Raw genomic sequence first — 17,017 nt, forward strand, 5'->3', positions numbered from 1 at the left:
AGGGGGAAGCAGTGCAGCAGGAACCAGAATTGCCCTGCACTGTGGCACTGAGGAGGTAGGCATCCTTCGATCTGGAAGGATCATGGGTTTGTGCCTGTTGGACTGATTCGAGCAGCGTCTTCTGTGGCTGTGCAGTCCAATCCGGGAATGGCAGTCCTTTCAGCATTGAGAGCAGCAGTAGGCAGATGTCGCTCTGGTATCACGGGCGCGGATCTTCCTGAGGGCTCTCTTGTCTTCTGCTTCTTTCACCAAGGTAGTTTCATAAATAGCAAGAGCTTCCTTCCCTCCCTGTTCCCAGGCGTACTTGTCTAAGGCGAGTGAATTCCAGGTGTTTGCACTGATAGAGAGAGTGCTGAGGTCACGCTTGCACATGTCCTTATAGTGCAATTTAGGTCGCCCTTTCGACCTCTTTCCAGATGCCAGTTCGCCAAAGAGAAGGTCCTTCGGTATTCGGCCATCCAACATGCGTGAGACATGGCCAAGCCAGCGCATACACCTCTGCTTGAGAAGGGTGAACATGGAGACGGTGCCCGTCCTCTTAAGCACTGCTCTATTGGGGATCTTGTCCTGCCATGAGATAGCGAGTATACGCCTAAGGCAGCGTATATGGAATGTGTTGAGCCGCTGCTCTTGTTTTGAGCACAAAGTCCATATTTCACTGGCGTACAACAGTGTGCTCAAAACACAGGCTGTGTAGACCTGCACCGGGGTGTGTACAGTGAGCTTACTATTGGCCCATACTCTCTTCGTCAGTTGTGGCGGCTTTTCCAATGCGCTTGTTAATCTCGCTATCAAATGACAAGTTGTCCGGGATCGTAGAGCCTCGGTACACGAACTCATGGACGAGTTCCAGTTCGTAGTCCAACACACTGATAAATAGCTCCTTACCCACGCTTTGGCCCATCACCTGGGTCTTCTTTAAGCTGATTGTTAGGCCGAATTCCATACATGCGTCCGCAAAGCGAGTTATGAGTGACTGCAGTTCCTGCTGAGTGTGAGCAGCAATAGCTGCATCGTCAGCAAAAAGGTACTCCCTTAGACGCTTCGTAAGCACCCTGGTCTTTGCTCTAAGCCTCGACAGTTTGAAGAGGTTGCCGTCCGTTCTCGTGCGGAGAAAGATGCCCTCTGTAGCAGTTCCAAAGCCATATTTGGGCAAAACTGCAAAGAAGATGCCGATCAGTGTTGGAGCCAGCACGCACCCCTGCTTCACTCCGCTGAGAATCCTGAAGGGTTCAGATGTGGATCCGTCGTATACGATGGTCCCCCTCATGCCATCATGGAAGGCCCTAATAATGCTGAGCAGAGTTGGAGGACAGCTGATCTTAGCCAGAATCGCGAACAGAACTTTTCTACTGACAAGGTCGAATGCCTTGGTCAGATCGATGAAAGCAATATACAAAGGTTTGTTCTGTTCCCTGCACTTTTCTTGTAGTTGCCTAACAGAGAAAACCATGTCTATGGTGGACCGTTCAGCTCTGAACCCACACTGAGACTCAGGGTAGACTCTCTCTTCAAGAACATGGAGCCTCTTTAGGACAACACGTGCAAATAGCTTCCTCACGGTGCTGAGAAGGGAGATGCCGCGATAGTTGTTGCAATCACTTTTGTCACCCTTGTTCTTGTAGACAGTAACGATACCTTGCGGTACGCTGCCTTCTCTCCAGCATTGGCTGAGTATTCCATACAGCTCTGAGACTAGGGTACCGTTAGCGCATTTAAGGATTTCCGAGGGAATACCATCTTTCCCTGGGGCTTTTCCAGAAGAGAGTGCTTTTAGCGCATTGCTAAGTTCTTCCGTGGTGGGTTCAGCATCAAGTTCAGTCATGGTGGGCAGAGGTTCGATGGCATTCAGAGCTCTCTCTGCAACTACGGTCTTGCTGGCGTACAGCTGTGAATAGTATTCCACCCAGCGTTCCGTCTGCTTGGTTCTGTCCTTCAAAACCTCACCTGTGGCCAATTTAAGTGAGGCGGTCTTCCTTTGTGATGGACCAATGACCTGCTTGATCCCGTCGTACATTCCTTGCATGTTACCAGTGTCCGCAGCCTGCTGAATCTTGGAGCAGAGTTGGAGCCAGTAATCGTTGGCTCACTGCCGAGCAACCTGCTGCACTTGACTCCGAGCAAACCGGAGCGCCTGCAGGTTCTCCTCACTGGGAGAGGACCTGTATGCCACCAGTGCCTGTCTCTTCTTCTCAATCAGGGGCATCAGCACTTCAGTGTAGGCTTCAAACCAATCAGCAGACTTGACTGTCTTCTTCCCAAAGATAGATATCGCAGTATCATAGTCAGCGTCCCGTAGTCGTTCCCATCTCTTGCTGACATCGGTGTCATCCCGACGGGGCAAGGCCTCTTCAAGGGCTTGGACAAACTCGCAAACTCACACACGAGTCTTACCCGGGTCAATGCGCGCCCTCCCTTCCTTTCTGGAGCGAAAAAATCTTCACGGCTGGATGCACACCTTACTACACACGAGCAAGTGGTCAGTATCACAGTCTGCGCTGTGGTAGCTGCGTCTCACCCTGACACTACCTAAACAGCTGCGTTTGGTGAGGAAAAGGTCAAAGTGGTGCCAATGTTTCAATCTTGGGTGTCGCCACGAAACTTTGTGCTGGGGTTTGACATTGAAAAAGGTATTGGTTACACAGAGATCATGGTGGGAGCACTGAGGAGGGAACACAAACATTTGTGATATTCATCAATCTGTGGAATTTTCCTGCCATGTATTCCTTTCTGTGCATCTTTGCACGGCTGGGGCCAGGGGCAGGAAATAGCAGAATCCCAGAGGCCAGTTTGGAAGCTGCATTCACATTGGATTTGCACTTGAATGTTCAGATATTTATCCAAAGCCTGCACAAGCTCCTGGACCTGGAAGCAGACCTGAAAGTCTTCCACAAAGTCTGCCACAAGCCTGCCACTGAACCCGACATGTATTTGAGCCAGAAACACCCCAACAACAGCCTCTCTCCCAGCAGTGTGGTGCCTTCACACTTCAGGCCAAGCCACGGTGGGTGGAGAAGAACAAAACCACCATAAAGCCCTGACAGCTGGGAGCTGGCCCAGCCGAACTCTTCCAGCCCACTGAGTTCCACTTCACCATGGCGGTGGGAACTGGAGCACCCTGGGTGGAGGGAGGGGGAGTTGTGCCTCCTGCTACCCCAGTGAAGCCAAGTGCAGCGAGCTGGGAGAGGGTGGTGGGATGGAGTGGAGCAGGCTGCCGGGTCACTTTGGCTCACACCGCCACGCTGAGTGAAAGGCAGTGATCCCTGCTGCTGCCCCACAACAAACCCCTCTCCCCCCAGGTAATCCTGCAGGCCCCATGGGTCCTGTCTGTAGGACGGTTTAGGTGGGCTCTCAAAGTGTAGGGTCTGGGCTGGCTACCCCAAACCATCCTATGGATGGGACAGCCCTGTCCATGGAGAGCTCCTGGAGCTGTGGGACAGTCGCATTGCTCTGCAGAATGCTCAACTGCCAGACGCCAGACGGAAGTGACTCCTCAGCCTTGCACTGGCTGTCTGCATGGGGGTGAATTTCACCCAGAGGGTAAATAACAGGAATTCCCGACTGTAATAGTCGCAGCAGCATATGCTGCCTCGTGTTCCCCTCTCTGACGCGCTGGGGAGGCACTGCCTCCTCATTGCTGACTACTAAAGACGCCTATTACAGTACAGAGTGACATTTGAGTTCATTGGCATTGACGTGAGGAGTGCAGCTTGGGAACACCAAGACAGGCTACTGTTCCCTTTTCTCTGCACAGCCCCCCTGAGGCTGCGAAGGGATCTGCCATTGTGTGCTTCTGGATGAGGCAGCTGCTGCTATGTAGTCGGCCATGCAGACTTTACATTAGTTCTTTCTTGTTGTCTATACTCTAAAACAAGTCGCTCCGACTGAACGGACACCATTCTGAAGTCACATAACGGCTTGCCTTATTCTTCTGCAACAACTCAAACCAATGGGCAGATTATTACTGACCTCATTGTTCCCAGCCCTAACGAGGGGTGGGAAGCTCTGAACGGAAGGTGTCCTCATGACTTGTTGCCATTCACACAATGTTGAGAAGCAGTGGCACTGGATGGCATGCTGCAATGAGGGCATGGGATCCTGTTGTTCTGTATGAACTCTGGCACAAGCAACACCTGCCAGGATCCCTGTTAGGTTCTCAGCCCCATCACATTAACCGCCGTGGAAATTACATTTTGATTTGTCTATTGATTTTTAAATTTTCATATCAGCCAGGGCTCTCTTCTCAGCTGCTTCTTCCTTATCACTGCTTGCCTGTCCATAAACACTGCTCCAGAGCAACTCGCGGTGCATTCATCTCTCTGGGATTTACGTTTTCCCTTTGCCGGCTCACACTTTATAAAAACACACCATTGAAAGCAACAGAGCATCATTTAGCACATTAGGGCTTCCTACACGAGTAAGAAACTATTGCTTGCAAGGCACAGCTGCTGCCAATTACCACTACTTAACTGGCACATTAAACACATAGTCAGGAATTAGGAGTTTCGGTCTGTTTTCTACTTAACAATAACAAAGTCACTTGACCTTTTTTCAGCCACCACAATGGCTGTATAAGTGACTGCTTGACAAATGCACTTTGTAATGGTCTCTGTTCTTTCTCAAGCGACTGGTGGAACAGTTAATATCTTGAGTCACAGCACTGAGGCCGGTGCCCATGATTAATTTAAGATGGCAATTAATCACCCCGAATGGACTGGTTTGTCATCACTTCCTAACGGGAAGATGTTGATTTGTCCCACGGAATTTGTAAGAGGAATTAATGCTGCAGTCCTGGCTCAGAGGTTGCTCTACAGAAGGGTTTGCTGCATGTGCAGTATTAGTGCTTTCACTCAGACCTGACTAACGGGGCTTTTCCAGCACTTTCCCTGCAGGACAATATGCAGTTTTACAGCATTAAGAAAATACACAGTTCCAGGAACAAATGTTCAGCTTTATTTCACTTGAACCCGAACCTGGACCTGGAGAGAGTTCTCTAAAGTACCAATGTTGATTTTGATTTCGTACCTTTCACTGGATGCCCTCACGCTCCACTCACAGCTCAGTCATCAGACTGCAGCCGGCTCATGAACTCAGGAAACACACAGAGACGGTGGATGCTATGAAGATCCTGCCTTGTACCTCTTGCTGCAGCCCTGTTACTACAGTATCTATATGTTCCCCAGGGCTTTCCTGGCATCATCCATTTTATGCTAGTGTCCAAGGTGTGCCTGGCGCCTGTCTGACTTACGAGGAGGACTCTGCCCCCAGGAGCCCACTGGTTAAGCACAGCTGGACAAATAAAGGGGTCAGCTGTCAGCACAGCAGTGAATACCAGCCAGGTAAGTCTTTCTCTGCTCCCCACGCAAAAGCCTCAAGCTGGTCTGGCGCAGGAGAAGAGGATCCAGCCATCTATCTACCCGCAGAGTTTCTCCTGCTGCCTGCTACTGTGTTATCTGCTCAGCCATTACAACGCCAGTGAAAGATGGAGAAAGGATCCTCACTGGGGTTCACTGGATTCTATGGCTGTGGCACTGAGGGGGGCTGGCTGAGGGGAGCCCTGTGTGTGCGCACTTTGGGGGGAAAGACCAAAGGCATTTTGTATACAGCAGGCCGCAGCAGTGACAGGAACTTAGCTTGTCTTACAGGTCCTGTCCTATTGCAGCCTGGGTCCCTGCTGCTCTTTAACTAGCTCCCTGCTGGCTTTTGCCACAGCTCAGCCAGCTCTTGCTGGAGCTGCACACCAGGGTGCACCCGCTTACTGTCACCTCTGCAGCAGATAAATGCCAATGCCTGATGCTGCCAGGGTTGACCATGTATTGCTCCTCCACCCACATCCAGCAGCAGTATCACACCCCAGCACTAGAGTGCAGAAGTCAGAAACCCAGGTGCAGAGCTGATTGCAGATGATACCAAACTGCTCAAGATAGTTAAGACCAAAGCAGACTGTGAAGAGCTTCAAAAAGATCTCACCAAACTAAGTGACTGGGCAATAAAACGGCAAATAACATTGAATGTTGACAAATGGAAAGTAACGTACATTGGAAAAAATAATCCCAACTATACATACAATATGATGGGAACTAATTTAGCTACAATTACTCGAGAGATCTTGGAGTCATTGAGTTCTCTAAAAACATCCACTCAGTGTGGAGCAGCAGTCAAAAAAGGTAATACAATATTAGGAATCATTAAAAAAGGGATAGAGAATAAGACAGAGAATATCTTATTACCTGTATATAAATCCATGGTATGCCCACATCTTGAATACTACATACAGATGTGGTCGCCCCATCTAAAAAAAAAATACCTTGGCATTGGAAAAGGTTCAGAAAAGGGCAACAAAAATGATGAGGAGTTTGGAGCAGGTCCCATATGAAGAGAGATTAAAAAGACTGGGACTTTTCAGCTTAGAAAAGAGGAGACTAAGGGGGATGTCATAGATGTCTATAAAATCAAGACTGATGTGGAAAAAAGTGAATAAGGAAAAGTTATTTACTTATTTACTAAGAACTAGAGGTCACCAAATGAAATGAATAGGCATCAGATTTAAAACAAACAAAAGGAAGTTTTTCTTCACTCAGTGCACAGTCAACCTGTGGAACTCCTTGCCACAGGATACAGTGAAGACTAGGACTTTAACAGGGTTCAAAAAAGAGCTATATAGATTCATGGAGGTTAGGTCCATCAATGGCTGTTAGCCAGGATGGGTAGGGATGGTGTCTCTAGCCTCTGTTTCTCTGAAAGTGGGAGACAGGGGAGGGATCATGTGAGGATTCCCTGTTCTGTTCTCTCCCTCTGGGGCACCTGGTATTGGCCACTGTTGGCAGACAAGATACTGGGCTGGATGGACCTTTGATCTGGCTCTGTATGACCCTGTATGAGCTCAAAGCCCTGTGGAGTCCCCAGATCTCAAAGTACGGGAAAATAAGTAAAGAATCCCCCTTATTTCTGAGGGTTCTGTCCATGCCTGAGTCACTCCATCACAGACCCCTATAAGCCTCCCTGAGTCCCGATGCACCTGAGCGTCACAGGCAATAAGGGGGTCTCATGCCAGGGGAGCACAGGGTGGGGTGCAGTGGGCTCTGTTTGGCTTTCCCGGAGCCTGTTTGATGCATTTACATAGCAGAACATCTCCCTGGCTCCCAGAGCAGAATCCAGCGCTGCTCCCAGGGATCTAGCCTGGTGCTGCAGACTGGGCCCGGATCACATGGCACCACACAGCCAGCAGTCAGGGAATCAATTCTACATAGTCCCATCCTGTGTGGTGCTGGGTGCCCCCTGGCCCCGCCCAACGCGAACAGCCACACTCTGCGCACGATGAAATCCCCCCGGCCAAACTTCACTGTGCACAGGGAGTCTGGCTGCACAGGCGGACAGTCATGTAGGCAAGGGAAGGCACAGCCTGACCTACACGCCCGATCATTGAAGGCTGGGGCTGCCACCAGAGGCGGCTGGGGCCACATCGCTGTAGCCTGGAAGCTTCCCCCAGCCACGGAGGATGGCAGCCACGGCCCTCCACGTGGCCAGAAAGCATTGGGCTGGGGGTGGGCGGGGTGGGGCTGGGGCTTGCCTTCCCCTACTGGGCTTTTACCAGCCGCCCATGGCCGGCCAGGCAGGGACCGCTGAGTCAGAGCAGCCTGGAGACAGGCAATGCCCCGAGTCATGTGACCTGGCAGAAAGCCTCAGCACAAGCAGCTAGTTCTGAACCCAGCAGAGCTCAAGGCTTGGTGCCTTCCCTGCAGGCCTGGCTGGAGGCCAGGTGCCCCTTTTGGGGTCATTATTAGTATTTGCACCCCAAAGAGTGCTCGGTGTGATGCAGCCAGCACAGAGCAGCTAGGAGCTAGCCCTGAAGGAAATGGCCTCTCGGTGCACCTCACAAACAGGGGAGCATTCTGCTGTTCAGGTGTTGGCACAGCCTGATATGTTGACAAAGGCAAACTTCCTTTTAGTCCCAACCTCTAGTTGTTCAGACAACGCACATCTGGGGCCACTGGTGGGATATGAAGTAGTAGAAATGATTTTCACAAAGAGTTAATGGCTAAGTTCACAACCAAAAAAGCCCTACCCTGATGAGCATAAGAAATGAAAGCAGAGAATCAGAAGGGTTCTCACTTATGTTAGAGAGGTTGGATTCAGAAGCCCTGCAAGACAACAGAGTGTGTTTGCAGTTACCTCCTGCTCTTGAATTGGCTTCTTGTCTGCAACCTCCTGCACACTGTGAGGATGTGTATTAAAGCGAGTGTTAGCACAGTAGTGGGGCTTAATGAGCACAGTGTGCTTAGAGCCCACATTGGAGTGCAGATGTGAAAGAGAAAAGCTTAGTGACACCGATGTGCCACTCAGTTTCCTCTGGCATCAGCATTTCACTGTCATTGACAATTAATACCACAGGAAGGAATGTTGCCACTGAGGTAGAAAAAGTAGCATTGCTTTACAGTGCCATCAACTAACTGCTCTTGAAACAACCAAACACAATTATCGCCCTCTCCCAGAAGCAAAAAGGTTTCAGCCTTTTCACCGGGACTTGTCCATGTAACTGTCCCCACCAGAGAGCAAGTCAAAGACAGGGTTTTAAACCAAATGCCTGGGGAGGTCTCTTTCCAGAGCACTGCGGATACTTTGGACCAAACATCTGTGGACACCTGGCTTTGTTCCAAATGGCGATTGCCTCTGCTAGACGTTTCCAAGCTGTTCGTAGGGGCTTTGTGGCTGTGCGAGGCAGCATTCCCTCTGAGATATTTCCAGCTGTGAGCTGAGTGAGTTTTGTCTTGTGCACCAGTACTGAGTCCATGTGCGCTTGTTCAGAGGGTGCCCCCGTAGCACCCAAGTTATTCATAAATATCTTATAACCTCTCCCTTTCCTCTCTGCTGTCACACATGACTTGCTCCATCCTCTGCCATCCTCACACCCGCCCCTCCTTTCAACCTCTCCTCTCCAGGCACCTACTCCTCCCCTCTCCTCTTCCTCCCTCTTGCCCCCATTGCCCCTTCTCTCCATCTTGAAGTTACTGACAGAGGAAGAAGACTCAGGGAGCTTGACAGGGTACATGGTATGGCCAGCAGCAAAGTGGCATTGCATTGGGTTGTCACAGAGCAGCTGTACAGGGAAGCTCGGTGCTTCTGGGCGATGGGAACCAGCATTAAGTTGGACAGGGGTTGGGTGAGGAGCAGCGGCTGCAGAACTTTCGGATGCACGAAGCAACCTTCCTGGAGTTGTGTGCTGAGCTGACCCCTGCACTGCGGCGCAAGGACCCCTGAATGAGAGCTGCCTTCTCAGTAGAGAAGCGTGTGGCCATTGCTATGTGAAGCTGGTGACTCCTGATTGCTACTGTTCCATTGCAAATCAGGTGGGAGCGTGGAAGTCTACAGTTGGAGCTGTACTGCTGGAAGTGTGCAGGGCAATACATCGCATTCTGCTATGGAGGACCATGATGCTAGGAAGTGCATAACATAGTGGGTGACTTTCCCAAAGGACAGGAGGGGCAGTAGATGTTGCACACATAGCGATTTTAGCACCAGCCCATCTTGCACCGAGTACATCACCAGGAAGGGATATTTCTCGATGGTGCTGCAGGCACTTGTGAATCACTGTGACTGTTTCACAGACATCAGTGTGGGGTGGTCTGGACAGGCTCATGACACACACATCTTTACACCGGTCTGTACAGAAAGCTGAAGGGGTCTGCAGACAGGAGAGTTTGAGAGGGACCTCAAGAGATCCCACCGCTGAACAGGCTCCTTGGTGAGAGTGAGAGGACTCGCTTTTGGTGCGAGTGAGTTTGCTCGACTGTTTGAATTTTGTTTGTTGAATTCTGATTCTGATTTCAGGTGACTGCAGTTTCAGTTTCAGCTGCTGTGGCAGTTGGGACTGAGTGCCTGACCCTGTGTTCCCTCAATTGCTCTCTTGACTGCATCTGGTCAGCCTTCCCCTGTGTGACTCACGAGGGGGCAGGCCTGGCCTAGGCAAGCAGGCTTTGAAAGCCAGAGGCAGAGCGACCAAGGAGCAAAGCAGACAAGGGGGCTGAAGACAGGGGAGTTTGACAGAGGGAGGCCTACGATGGTCAGGAAGACCTGCAACACCTGTGCCAGCACTGCTTCTGTCTCCTCCACCAGCGCCTGTAGCCAGACAGAGCACCTGAGCGTGGATGCCTCTACCCAGATCCTGGTGTGGTTTTGCAGGGACTGTGGCTTGCAATTCCCACATATTGATATCCAGGCTGGGGAGATCATCCAATGCGAAAGGTGCCTGCTGGTGGAATCTCTCAGGCAACAGGTGGCAGCGCTAGAGGAGGAGATGGCTAGGTGGAGGAGCACCTGAATCCACGAGCAATTCCTGGACCACGTTCTTGAGACAGCTGAGGTAGCTGTCCCGGTACACAGGACTGGGGACACACCACTGGTGGAGGAGGAGACGGCTCGGGGTGGACAGTGGCAGCTGGTTACTTCTGGCAGTAGGCACTGCTCCACCCCTGCTCCGAACCCTCCCTCCGTGGGAAACCATTATGCTCTTCTTTATACAGGAGATAAGCAATCACCCTCTACAACAGAGGAGAAGCCCCGTTCCCCCAAGGCTGGGAGGTCTGCTGCCACCACTGCAAATAGGAAACGTTGGGTAGTGGTGGTCGGAGACTCTCTTCTGAGGGGGACAGAGGTGCCCATCTGTCACCTTGACATTTCATCTTGGGAGGTGCTGCCTGCCGGGGGCCTGTATCCGAGATGTTACGGAGGCATTGTCGAGGATTATCCGGCCCTCTGACCACTACCCCATGCTACTCATCCACATGGGCACTAATGATACTGCGAGGTGTGACACTGAGCGGATCAAGAGTGACTACAGGGCTCGGGAGTACAGGTGAAGGAGTTTGGAGTGCAGGTGGTATTCTCTTTGATCCTTCCTGTCGCAGGTAGGGGCCCAGGCAGAGATAGGTGCATCCTGGAGGTGAATGCCTGGCTGCAAGGATGGTGTTGCCAGGAGGGTTTTGGCTTCCTCGACCACAGGATGCTATTCTAGGAAGGACTGCTGGGCAGAGATGGCATTCAGCTTTCGAGGAGGGGGAAGACCCTATTTGGACACAGACTGGCTAACCTAGTAAGGAGGCTTTAAACTAGGTTCGACGGGGACAGGTGAGCAAAGCCCACAGGTAAGTGGAGAACATGGAGACCTGGGAGATGGGTCAGAAATGAGAGGGAGCATGGGCTATAATGGCAGAGAGAAAGGAGGGTCAGGGAAAAACTGGGAGTCAAGGTCAAATCAGTATCTTAGATGCCTATATACAAAATGCGAGAAGTATGGGTAATAGGCAGGAAGAACTGGAAGTGCTAATAAATAAGTTCAATTATGACATTGTTGGCATCACAGAAACTTGGTGGGATAATACACATGATTGGAATGTTTGTACGGAAGGGTACAGCTTGCTCAGGATGTATAGACATAGAAAAAATGGAGGAGGTGTTGCCTTATATATTAAAAATGAACACACTCGGGCTGCGTCAAGATTGGCATGATTTTCCGGAAATGCTTTTAACGGAAAAGTTTTCCGTTAAAAGCATTTTCGGAACAGAGCGTCTAGATTGGCACAGATGCTTTTCCGCAAAACACTTTTTGCAGAAAAGTGTCCATGCCAATCTAGACGCGCTTTTCCGCAAAAAAGCCCCGATCACCATTTTCACGATCGGGGCTTTTTTGCAGAAAACAAATCTGAGCTGTCTACACTGGCCCTTTTGCGCAAAAGCTTTGCGCAAAAGGGACTTTTGCCTGAACAGGAGCAGAATAGTATTTCTGCAAGAAGCACTGATTTCAGACAGTAGGAAGTCAGTACTTTTGCGGAAATTCAAGCAGCCAGTGTAGACAGCTGGCAAGTTTTTCCAGAAAAGTGGCTGATTTTCCGGAAAAACTGGCCAGTCTAGACACAGCCTTGGAGTGAGGTGGAGATGAGCAGGAGACACTCCATTTCCTGCAGAGCCCATGGCTTCAGGTCCATGGCAAAAGCCTGGCGGCAGGGCCTGGCGTGCCTCTCAGCCCCGACAACTGTCACTGACCTCAGGAAAGTTGTTCCTGCTTTACACCGCACACAGGAGAGATGCCTCAGGGTCAACACCTGGGACATGTGTTGCATAGCACAGCAGCAGAGATGGCAGAGACCTATGTGGTCTTCCACTTTCTGCCCAGATGCCTGCCACAGCTGTGTTGGAGATTTAACCTGAGGGACATTAGCTGTCCATTGTATCGGCACCACAGGGTTAGCTGCTAGCAAGGGCCTCCAGCCTCCTTCCATGAGCGCTGCCGTTGGCTCAGCAGTTCTGCATTTTATGAACAGGCAGCACAACCTCATAGCTCTTGGTGATACCAGTGTTTGCTAGCCAGTCTTGTGAGGATGTGCTGAGTCCAGTTTAAAGTGGCAGCAGGTGCTAGTGTTCCACTCCTGGGCATTGCTGACTTCTCAAAACCAGCACACACTGGCAGACCCAGCAGAAGAGGCCAGGACTGGAATAGTCAAGTGTTCTGCTGCCAAGAACCGAGGTGCATTGATAAGGTTGCTGTGACATTACCCAGGCACAAGCTGGCAAATGAAACAGCTGTGTCCCCTTAGTCCTCCAGCATGGAGTGCCTTTTCCATGGCTCTTCTGAGAGCACAACTGCTCTTGTGTTTTCACATAGCCTCTAGCATGCAAATTACACTAATGCTTTGACTGCATTACACCTTCCCCAGGAAATGTGTCTTCTACTGCCGACCTCTCTCTTGGACAGGACAAGCTCATAGAAAGTTCATCATTTCACCAACGCAAAATGCAATGCAGGAACCCTGCTCTCTCAAGTGGAGATTCTCAAACACTTCAAGCCAAACACACGCTGTTTTAGATAAAACAGTAAAACCAGTTTATTGACTACAGAAAAATAAGAATTTAAATGCTCACAAGTAAGGAGGCATAAAAGTCAGAATTGCTTAAATAAGAAAATAAAAAGATTAAAACGTAAACTAACATCTAAGGGTATATCTACACAGTAGAGTTTTGTCAGAAAAACAACTGTTTGTCTGACAAAACCTGAGTTACGTCCACACTGCAATCGTGTTCTTCCAAAAATAAATCAAAGGAACAGAGGGGTTTTCCGCCATTGATAATCCTCTTTCTATGAGGAAGAAGCCTTTTTCCCGAAAGAGCGTTTTCAGAAAAATGTGACTGTGGTTGGGGCAGAGAGAGTTCTTTCACAAGAAGAGGAAAGAGGAAGAAGCACAGGTGCCCTGGTGGCCATTCTGTCCATAGCCATCACAGCTTACATGTGCAACAGCGTCCATTCAGTGTGGACGCTCTCTTTTGAAAAAGCAGGTCGCTTTTCCGATGCACTTTGGCAGTGTGGACGCTCTCTTTTGGAAGAAGTTTTTTCAGAAGATCTCTTCTGAAAAAAAGTTCTTCCAAAAGAAGCTTCCAGTCTAGACATAGCCTAACTGAACAAGCCAAAAGTATCAGGGGAGGGGTGTGTTATTCTGGAACTTCAAAAAACAAGGAATAGTCCCATGGCTCCTTAGACACTACCCAAAATATATAGAATCATGAGCTTTCAAAGTTAAAATCCAGTGCAACTCATCTGATAAAGTGGGCTTTACCCACGAAAGTTCATGATCTTATATATTTGTTAGTCTCTAAAGTGCCACAGGACTGCTTGTTTTTAACAAACTAAGTGAACTTAAAAGCAAAAAGGGTTTTCTCAGCATAAGCTTTCAGCAGTCTGTCTGGATCGCTTCAGCAGAACCCCCCATCTCCCTCCTCCCACCTTCCCCCACCCGTTCCATGAGGCTTCCTTTTGTCTTTTAAACATTGTTGAAGTGGTGAGTCAAGATGAAGAGACAGAGGCCGTTTGAGACTCTCGGGGTATGTCTAGACTACATGCCTCTGTCATCAAAGGCATGTAGATTAAGCTACCCAGCATAGGGAAATGAAGCCGCGATTCAAATAATCATGGCTTCATTTAAATTAAAATGGCTGCTGCGCTCTGCCGACCAGCTGATGATCAGCTGTTTGTCAGCAGGTCGGAGCAGTCTAGACGTGCCGCAGTCATCAAGGAAGCCTTTGTCGACCTGTGCAGGTATGCCTTGTGAAACTTTTGAGCAAAAGGGCCAGTTTAGACAGCTCAGATTTGTTTTGCACAAAAAAGCCCCAATCACGAAAACGGCGATTGGGGCTTTTTTGCGCCAAAGCACGTCTAGATTGGCACGGATGCTTTTCCGCAAACAGTGCTTTTGCGGAAAATCTAGACGCTCTTTTCCGAAAATGCTTTTAACGGAAATCTTTTCCGTTAAAAGCATTTCTGGAAAATCATGCCAGTCTAGATGTAGCCCTGGTGACAGAGCCATGCATGTAGTCTAGACATACCCTTAGTTTCTTATTCTTATACCTTCCTCCTCTCTTTGAGGATCATCTGCAGCTGGGTTCAGGCAACAACCAGTCTGTACGGCACCCCGAGATGGTCCTTACCCAGATGTAACGTTCTTACTCATACCCTTCTTCCTGACACAGAATGGCTGCCTAGCCCATGGATAGCTCATGGGAGACTAGAACATCTTACTCATATCTTACTCATACTTTCAAGTAGGAATAAGAGATCCTCCGGAAAAGGGCTTTATTCCGGAGGATCGCGCCAGTCTAGATGCTTTTTTTCCGGCTTTTCCCCAAGCCGGAAAAAAAGCGGCGGACATGTTTATTTAAATCCGCGGGGGATATTTAAATCCCCCGCGGATTTCCCTATGCTGACTTACCTGCTTTGCATCCCTTTTCCGGAATTTGGGGCCAGTCTAGACGTAGCCCTTGTGTTGCCACCCATATTTCACCATGACGTAAAAGTCTTTGGCTATGTCTACACTGCAGGCTTTTGCGCAAGAGCGCCTATGGCAGAGTGGACGCTCTCTTGCACAAGAAAGCTCCGATGACGCTCTCTTGTACAAGAAATCCCTGTTGCCCATCTACACTAACTTCTTGTACAAGAGCTCTTGCGCAAGAGGGCTTATTCCTCGTGGGGAGAGGAATAATTCTTGCGTAAGAAGCTCTCTGTTCCGACGTTTTACTGTAGACTTACTTGCGCAAGAACACACATGCAGTGTAGATGCTCTGCAAGGTTTTGCACAAGAACAACTGTTCTTGCGCAAAAAACCTGCAGTGTAGACATAGCCTTTGTGTTCAAATGATACAAGCCCCACTTCATACAAACTGGATCACAGTCTTGTAGAAAGGATGACATGGAATATAGCCTGCCACAGGTGTGTGAAGAGCTCTGGATTCCAAAACAGCAATGGGGTGAGGTCGCTCAGATTATGTCTACACCACCAGGTTATTTTGAAATAAGTTATTTCAAAATAATAGCTCCCAAAATAACTATTTTGAAATAAGCTTATTCCTCTTCGCAAGCAGGAGCAGGGTTCCCTCTAAGCTGCACACTTGTGCATGCACAGAAAAAATTTCCACCTCATGCACCTCCCATGCAGAGCCATACAGCTGCGTGGCAGGAGGCTGCTGTGATGGTGGCTGAGGCTGGAGGAGCCACGAGCCATGTGGCAGGAGGCTGTGGTGGCGGCCAAGGATGAAAGAGCCACAAGCCACGAAGCAGGAGGCTGCAACAACAGCCGGGGCCAGAGGAGCCATGAGCTACGTGGTGGGAGGCTGTGGCAGCAGCCACTGTTGGAGGAGCTGTGATCCCTGTGGCAGTGGCCTGGGCCTGAGCAGCCATGAGCCAAGAAGCGGGAGGCTGCTGTGGTGGCCGGTGCCAGAGGAGCAGTGAGCCACATGGGAGCCTGGGTGGGAGAACAGCAAAGCAGGTACTGGGGTCATACCAGAGGGGACCAAGGACAGTGGGAACCGGCACAAGAGCTGGCCAGGTGGGGGCAAAAGCACCAGCCGTCTGTGGTGGTGGGAGGTACTGGGCACAGGTAAATTCAGGGGGCAGGGAGGGCCAGGTGCAGGGCTGGGCACAGGGCTCTGGGCAGTGGTGCTTGGGCTCTGACCCCTAGGCCCAGGTCCTGGCTGTTTGTGTTTAGAGTGCAGATAGCATGGCCCTGGCATATATACTGGTAGCATATGGGGGAGGCAGATTGCAAGTCTGGGCACAGCTACACAGTGTGTGGGGGTAGGCAGTTAGCCAGGCCTATACAGATACCAGCTGGCTGTGTGTGCTCCTGATGGGGGCACAGTGTGTGGGGGGGGCAGGGGCCAGCAAGCTGGGTGGTTTTCAGGCTGGGTGGGTGTGTGGTCCTCTGCCTTGTTAATTATCCATTTTTTTAGGGCGGATTTTTGTACATCACAATGTTAAATTATATATATAATGCCCCGTGGCACCCACCAGTTACTAACACAATTACACACATGCACACATACATTTTATATATATAAAATGTGTGTGCTTATGTGTGTAATTTTGTTAGTAACTGATGGGTGCCACGGGGGCACACATCCAAACAAGTGCACATGTCCTCAATATTGGTGCATAAGACAAAACTCATTCTGCTCATGGACGAAAAATCTTAGAGGGAACACCGAGCAGGAGTTATTTTTTAAATAACAAGCCCATTATTTTGATATAATGGGGTTGGTAGGTTACGTCTAGACTGCAAGCCTCATTCAAAAAAGAGCATCTAGACTACAACCAGTACTTTGGAAAAAGCAAGCCGCTTTTTCGAAAGAGAGCACCCAGGCAGTCTTGATGCTCTCTTGTGAAAATGCAGTTTGCATTACATAGCGCCTTTTTTTGAAAGAGCACTTTTGAAAAAAGGCGTTATTTCTCATAAAACAAAGTTTTCTGTGGTCAAAAAAACTGCTGCATTCTTTTGATTTATTTTCAAAAGAATGCAGCGGCAGTTTAGACATGGGAAGTTTTTTTTAAAAAAGGCCACTTTTTTCTAAAAAAACACTGTAGTCTAGACACACCCATAGTGTGGACGCTTGCCTTGTTATTTCAAAATAACTCTCCAGTGTAGACATGCCCTTAGTGCGCAGAGGATACATGCTGAAATTGAGTAGGGATTTTTGCAAG

Source organism: Pelodiscus sinensis, chromosome Z, assembly GCF_052426305.1.
Source record: "Pelodiscus sinensis isolate ZL-2025 chromosome Z, ASM5242630v1, whole genome shotgun sequence".
Taxonomy (NCBI): domain Eukaryota; kingdom Metazoa; phylum Chordata; order Testudines; family Trionychidae; genus Pelodiscus; species Pelodiscus sinensis.